The sequence below is a fragment of the Phacochoerus africanus genome, chromosome 12 (genome assembly GCF_016906955.1).
Source record: "Phacochoerus africanus isolate WHEZ1 chromosome 12, ROS_Pafr_v1, whole genome shotgun sequence".
NCBI classification, from domain to species: Eukaryota; Metazoa; Chordata; class Mammalia; order Artiodactyla; family Suidae; genus Phacochoerus; species Phacochoerus africanus.
The window spans coordinates 20,499,322-20,507,444 of NC_062555.1; positions in this window are offsets into that span (position 1 = coordinate 20,499,322).

Here is an 8,123-nt window from a genome sequence, read left to right on the forward strand (position 1 = left end):
TGCCGCAGCCCGGCTCGCAGCCACTCCCTTCCTTTCCCTCCACCCCTCCCCCGCCTTCCCCGTCCTCTCGCGCTCGCGCCCTGGGCTCCGCGAGGCTGCTCCAGGCCCGCCGCGCGCAGGCGGAGGTTCGCCGACGAGTCCGGATCCAATATGGCGGCCCCCGCCCCCTCCCCCGACACGCGCGCACACGCCCTCTCCCCGCCCCGCCCCCGCCCGAGCCCAGCCGGCGCGGCGGGGTCCCGTGCTGCGGCCGCGCAAAGCCGAGCCCAGGCCCTGGGCGGGTGGGGGCGGGGGGCGCGGGCGCCTGCACCACCCCGAGGGGAGGGTGGGGACGCCTCGGCAGCCCAAGCTGCGGCAGCCGCAACGTGGAATGCAGGGATACGGGAGGACTAGCGAGGCGGCGGCGGCGGCGGCGGCGGCGGGAGCGGACGGTCTGGAGGCGGGAGGACCCGGGCGCGGGCTGGGAACTGCGCCACCGCCGCGCTGCTGCTCCCGGTTCCTCGAGGCTTCTGGTTCGTACGGATCGCGAAGCGGGGCTTCCTCCTGGTCCTCGGAGGCACCACCTGACTGGCACGTTTGCTAAGGGGACCCAGAAGCTGACAGCTTAAGGCTTTCAACACCTCCGTAAAAGACCGTGTCTTTCTCACCACCTCTACCTGCTCACCTCTCGCCCCCCAAATTCAGTTCGCAAGCATTCCGAAGTAATGATTTCGTTGGTGTCTAATTGCACCACCTCTTGTGTCATTTCCCAGGACAAATACAATGACAGACTTGTATGCGCTACCCTCCAAGTCCTGAGTGTGTGCGCGAGAGTAGAATTCCCTAGTCTGCTCCCAAAAGTTTCCCTCTGTAGAGCACAGTGTTTTCTCCTCCACAACTATTCTAGCGGCTGCCTGTTTATTCCCCGCAAAGGTTACCACCTTACGAGGCATTCAGCCAATGAAGAGGAGTCAAGATAGTCCCCTATCGTCAAATCTCCATCCCCTGTTCGTGGGCGCGCACGTAACCCCATGGCACAGCACAGAAACCCGGCAGCAAAGGCAGGTCATTCATCAGGTACAGTTCCTGATGCAATTAGGACCTTCCAGGTTTTTTGAATCTCGATTTTAGGAGAACGCTCTACAAATTTTTCATGGAAGAGCCCACATTTAAATGTATCCTTAAACTGGGTCACTGCATTTCTGTCATTTCCCTCTCAAAACTGCCATCTCTATAATTTTTCTCCAAAATACACTTATTTTATATTCCTTTCCTACACCCGTGAGGCAGTTAGGTTTACTATGTTCATGCCCACAATTGCCCATAGGGAAGCTGAAGAAGAACTAGAAATCAGGGTCTAGAAGTCTAAAAATAAAACCTAACATTAATTATTCAAATTGCTGTCATTCACAAAACATTGTGAATCTTTTGTGAAATCTACACTTGGTGTGGCTTAAATGACACAGCATTCTTTTTCCAACAAGCTCTTAACACAAGAGAGATATTTACATAGCCTCAGACAAAAGATGGATCATTTCTAGCCAGAACATCTTTACATGTGTGTGTTGGCTAGTTACAAAAGCAGTAGAAAAGCAAAAAGCTTAATCCTAACACACATAATATTTTGGTGTTTATTAAAGTCTTTTTCCTGTGAATTTTAATAAAAGTGTTACACAATAAAAGACAGTTTTAGAGCCTCCTGTTTTCACTTAATATATAATGAGCCTGTTTTCTGGTCAGCCCTTATTCTTCAACAGCATGGTTTTTAACAGTGAAGCCAAAATGCTTTTACCCTTTCACTTGACCATGAGGTCGGGTAAAAAAGAAGCGATTTCTCTGCTTTGACATCACAGAGCTGGCTCCAAGATACCTACTTGTCCAACGTGTAAATAACTCTAAAGAATAGTTTAAGAGAGAACCTAAGCCGTGTTAGATCACAATAAATGCTAATTAACAGTGAATATATATGAGATACAGATACATTAACAAAAGAGTCACGCTGCTGGTCCTTGCCACCTATGCTGTTAGCACTCAGGAGCCACCCACAGTCTAGGGTATTGACGGTTGCTTAATAACCTTTTCCACATTATTTAGACAGTAAAGGGGAGAACTTACTTTATTTCAAAAAAAAAAAAAAAAAGGCACAAAGAGAAGTAGGAAGGTTGAACCCAATCAATTTTGCTTGAATAATTCAAGCTCAGAGACTTAATAATTAACTAGACACTAAACACATTGTGTGGGTGTTATTTTAAATGTTCCGGTTGAAGTGTGAACATGCTTGTTAATGAAACCGGTCTCAAGCCAAAGAAAGGCGCAGCCCCAGCAGCCCCACAGTGCTTGAAGTGCTTCTGCAAAACATGAGTGCTACAGGCTGCATGGCAGGGTGTTCTTTGCATAAAGAGCCTCGAGGAGGTCTCTTTTGTGAAATTTTGCTGGGGGGCCCAGAGACTTGATCTATACCACTGCAAGCACAGTGTGTTTGAAATAATCAGAAGAAGTTTTAGGAAGTTGCTGGGAATTATTTTGACCTTTCAGAAAGGAAACAGGGCAGGAAAGGACAGAGAGATAAGAGAGTGAAAAGATTAAGGCAAGAGTCTTAAAGCCTGGTCCAAGGAAGGCTCCAGTTCTGGCCTAAGAGCAGAATTAATTCGTCAGTTAATACTGATAACAACCAGCCCACTCTTACCTTGCTCTATCTTACCCCAGAATAAGTATCAGTTCAATTTTGAACAGGGTCCAAAGCAGATGAGAGTCACAGCAGAGTTTCACGTATAGTAACACACAAACATTTTACCCCATCCCCTTTCAGCCCAGCTAATACATCCCGACCCTGCAATTGATGGACTTGGCTTAGCACCCTCTGAGGATAAAACACCAGCAAATGCTTGTCCTCACTTCATGTGTGCCTCCTGATACGAGTAATACCAACTGCAAAGGCTTATTTAAAAAAGGAGGAGGGAGACATTGTAATTAATAATTGCCTCTTTTACAGAACTCACAATGTGTAAAATACCTTCCTGAGTACTTTGAGCATATTATTCAATTCAAGCATTATAACCACATGAAATAGAGTATCATTTCCACATCTTTGATAAGTATCATTTCCACATCTTTGATATCATTTCCATATCTTTGAAACACGTTTAGAGATATCTTGTATAACTTGGGAATGACAGAAAAGCTAGCAAGTGACACAGGAGCTAGAAATCTACACCAGGCTTGTCTCATTCCAGAGCCCATAGTTCTAATCACTAAATAAGAGAAGTCTGAAAGATCAGCAGGGAGTTCCCGTCGTGGCACAGCGGAAACGAATCCGACTAGGAACCATGAGGTTGCAGGTTTGATCCCTGGCCTCACTCAGTGGGTTAAGGATCTGGTGTTGCCGTGAGCTGTGGTATAGGTCGCAGACACAGCTTGGATCCTGCATTGCTATGGCTATGGTGTAGGCCAACTGCTACAGCTCCAATTCGACCCCTAGCCCAGGAACCTCCATATGCTGCAGGTGTGGCTCTAAAAAAGACAAAAAAAAGATCTGCGGAACTCCATAAACCCAACTCCTCCTTCCTGTTGTCACCAGGAAGCAGTGGGATATAGTTGTTAATTCACATATCTGGGCATTACAAATTGACAGCAGAGCAAAAGAAGGAAACATATATGATGTGTCAAGGTCCAACCAGAAAAAGAGAAATCAGAGAGTTCCCTAGTGGCCTAAGGGTTAAGGATCCAGAGTTGGCACTGCAGTGGCTCAGGTCACTGCTGTGGCATAGGTTTGATCCCTAGCCCCCGGAACTTCTGCATACTGCAGTTGTGGCAGCCATGGTATGCATAACCTCCCCCCACCCAAAAAAAAAAGGGAGAGAGAGAAATCACCTTTTTTTTTTTTTTTTTTTTTGCCTTTTAGGGCCATACCTGTGGTATATGGAAGTTCCCAGGCTAGGGGCTGAATTGGAGCTGCAGCTGCCAGACTACACCACAGCCACAGCAACGTAGAAACTGAGCCACATCTGCAACCTACACTACAGCTCAGGACAACACTGGATCCTTAAACCACTGAGCCAGGCCAGGGATCAAACTCACATCCTCATGGATACTAGTCAGGTTCGTTACTGCTGAGCCACGACGGGAACTCCAGGTGAACTGGTTCCTGGTGAGAGCACTCGTCCTAGTTTGCAGATGACAAACTTCTCATTGTATCTTCACAAGGTAGAGAGCAGAGAGAAGAAAAAACTCTCGTTTCTTCTTACAAGGGCACTAATTCTGTTTATAAGGGCTCCACCCTCATAACCTAATTACCTCCCAAAGGCCCTGCCTCCTAATACTACCACAATGGGGAAAAGGATTTCAACATATGAATTTTGGCAGGGGGGGGGGAGACACAAACATTCAGTCCATAACATTTCAATATAGAAAAAACTAAGGACTAAATAGGTTAAGTAACTTCCCCAAGGTTATAAAGTTGAAAGATAGGAAGGTTAGGATTTCAAGCCAGGTGAGATTCATTCTAAAGTCTGCTTGCTAAGGGAGTTCCCATCATGGTTCAGTGGTAACGAACCCAACTAGTATCCATGAGGATGCAGGTTTGATCCCTGGCCTTGCTCAGTGGGTTAAGGATCCCGTGTTGCTGTGGCTGTGGTGTAGGCCAGCCACTGTAGCTCTGATTTGACCCCTAGCCTGGGAACATCCATTTCCTGAGGGTGTGGCCCTAAAAAGCAACAAATAAATAAATAAAGTCTATGTGCTGAAATGCTTTGCCAGCCCACCTCATAGCAAGCTAATAAAAACTAATGTCCATTAACTTATTAATAATTAGACTAAGCCCTACTGTCTAACCAAAAAATGGGAAAACTAAAATGACTTTATTATAACCTTGAAGCATGAAAGACATTCTCTTGCAGGAATTTGGTCACAATTGTTTTGCACACAAAGAAGAGCAAAACCAGAGAGAAGAGTTTATTGAAATAGGGTTTATTCCATGTAGACAAAAACAGAAACCCTTAATCGTTGGGTTGGTAAGCCCCCAAATTAGCCACCAAGAGAGCTTGCGGAGCTGTAATGTCGAGGATCTTAAAAATGATCATTTCGCTTTGATTTCAACAGCCATCTCTCTTGAATAGTTTGGAATCCACCGACCAGAAGGTGAGAGGATCCGAACAGCTGTGCCCTCCATTCAGCAGTAAGATTCGGAGCTTCCACATCAGTACGGGGACCAATTAAACCACAGTCATACGGTGGAGGCAGCGATTGTGTTTGAGAACAGACTGTGACCTCTCTCTGACCCGGAGGATAGCAGCATCAGCACTTACCAGCCGAATGAAATAAGACACTGTCAGCAATGTTCCTCACAATAAAAAGTCTACCAATAATAATAATAAAAAGAATCAAGACATAAACCCACACAAAGGATGGTATCTGGAGCCCCCCAGGCATTCATGAGAATAAGGGAAATGAAAATTCTAGAAAATTAAATCTAAGTTATCAAGAGGGGCTTTCCTCAAATAAGAAAAGGTCCCTTAACATTACAAAGTCCAAGCAGAAATCCATGCAGAAGACAAGAAACAACGTAAAAAAAAAAAAAAAAAAGTTCTAAGTATTCAAACTCGGGACTTGTTCCAGCCACTTCTCCAGGTACTAGGATGGTGTATGTCAGGATAGAAAACTAGAGAATAATATTAAGAAATGATGTTAGAAGAAACAAATTAAGTATTTTTCTCTACTGTAACATTAGATTTTCCTATTCCTTGAAACTTTGTTTCTCATAATGATAACATGTACGCCTGATCACTAGTGGACTATTTTCTCAGCGATGGAGCTGGTTTTCTCTGAACCATCTGTACCCTTTTGCTCAACCTGCCTCATGAGAAGAATAAGATTTATTTAATGGCTAGCCACCGTTGGACAAACATTTTGTGTATATAAGAATTCATTTCTAGGAGTCCTTGTTGTGGCTTAGCAGGAAGAAACACGACTCATATCCATGAGGACACAGGTTCAATCCTTGGCCTTGCTCAGTGGCTTAAGGATCTGGCATTGCTGTGAGCTGCGGTGTAGCCAGTGTTGCTGTTGCTGTGCTGTAGGATAGCAGCTACAGTTCTGATTCCACCCGTAGCCTGGGTACCTCCATGTGCTGCAGGTGCGACCTTAAAAAGACAAATAATAAAATATAATAAATTTCTAGGTGGTAATAAAACTACAACTTTGTTCTCATTAGTACGTCATACTAAAAATGGAATTAACCATCTCACAAAATTATTAGATAATCAGAGTTCCCATTGCGGCTGAGCAGGTTAAGAACACGTGTCCGTGAGGATGTGTGTTCAATCCCTGGCCTTTCTCAGTAGGTTAAGGATCTGGCATTGCTTCCGGCTTCAGTGAAGTTTGCAGACACGACTTGGATCCGGTCAGCAGCTGCAACTCCAATCCAACCCTAGCCTGGGAACTTCCATATGCCACAGGTGCAGCTCTAAAGTGAGAGAAAAAAAGTATTAGCAAATTATTAACAAGTACAAGAGCAATCATTCCCATTTTTTAAAACTATGAAGCTATTTTACTTTTTTCATTCATTCACTCATTCTTTCATTCATTCACCAAGAGTCATTTACCAAGCCCCCCATCTGCATCAGGTATAAAGTAAAAAGTAGAAGTGGGTGATATTCACCCTTCATTGTACAAATCCCCAAAGATACACTTATAAATTGTAAGCAAAGCTATCACAATATTGTTAATCTCCTTTAGTTGGAAGAGGGAGGTTGGTTGATAATAAAGCAGAGAAATTTCTCTGAAAAGTTGAGTTAGAGTACACCTTTTGGTGAGCTTTGGATTACTCATAGAACAGAGCAGAGGGGATTTTTTTCAAATAGGGAGAAAAGACAGGGCCAACTTCAGTGCTGGGGGAAACAAGCCAGGACAGAAGACTCAGAGTCCTCCAGGAAGTGACCGAGGTACAGCTAACCAAATCCAAGCGTGGCTTAATGAAATCTTCTGTAGGTGATTTAATATTTAAGTGGTCCAGTGCCAAGAGAACAGGGCTGAGAGAAGCAGTGATGGTTGTCTTGTGGGTGCTAGGATTATGGCGGCCCTTCTAGACGTTAGGGTAGCCTTTGTTGCTAAAAGAGGTGGGAAGAGGATGTGCAGGCAGGAACCCATGCGAGTTTTTCCCAAGCGTCAGCCAACAAGGGGTGGACTTGTTTCAACGGGGAATAGGAACAGAAACTTAAAACTGAGTTGTAGGCGTTGCCATTGTGGCTCAGCGGTAAAACTAGTATCCATCCATGGGGACTCGGGTTCAATCCCTGGCCTTGTTCAGTGGGTTAAGGATCTGGCTTTGCTGTGAGCTGTAGTGTAGGTCATAGCCTTGGCTTGGATCTGGCGTTGCTCTGGCTGTGATATAGGCTGGTGGATATAGCTCTGATTCAACCCCTAGCTTGGGAATTCCATATGCTGCAGGTGCGGCCCTAAAAAGCAAAAAATAGTAATAAAAAATTTTTTTAAAAAAAGGTACAAAGCATGGGAGTTCCTGTCATGGCACAGCAGAAACGAATCTGACTAGCAACCATGAGGTTGCAGGTTTGATCCCTGGCCTCACTCAGTGGGTTAAGGATTTGGCCTTGCCATGAGCTGTGGTGTAGGTCGCAGATGTGGCTTGGATCTGGCGTTGCTGTGGCTCTGGCGTAGGCTGGCAGCTGTGGTTTCGACTAGACCCCTAGCCTGGGAAACTCCATATGCCTCAGGTGCATCCCTAAAATGCAAAAAAAAAAAAGAAAGTTTAAAAAAAAGGTGCAAAGCCTGACATTCAAGCTGACCAAAGGAAATAGAGGTCAGGTAGAAGCTCTTGAAGTGTCTAGGAGCTAAATATTACTTTGGGCCCACTAGACACAAGGTGTAGATATAAGGGCCTATTTTAAGGTCTTGCCACATAACAGTCAGAGTTGACAGTGTGCCCTATGAGGTCAGGCTGCCCCTCCTCAGGGCCTATATGGATGGGCTGGACTGTGAGAGTCATCACTGCTGGCATCTTTTAGAACTAGAACAGCTGTGGACTGAAGCCACCAGCCTACAGTTACCTCCCTCTGTGCCCTACCGTGATGCCTAACACCTTCAACAGTCCAATACAGTTAGGGCCAAGTTGGTGAATATCTTTCACAAGT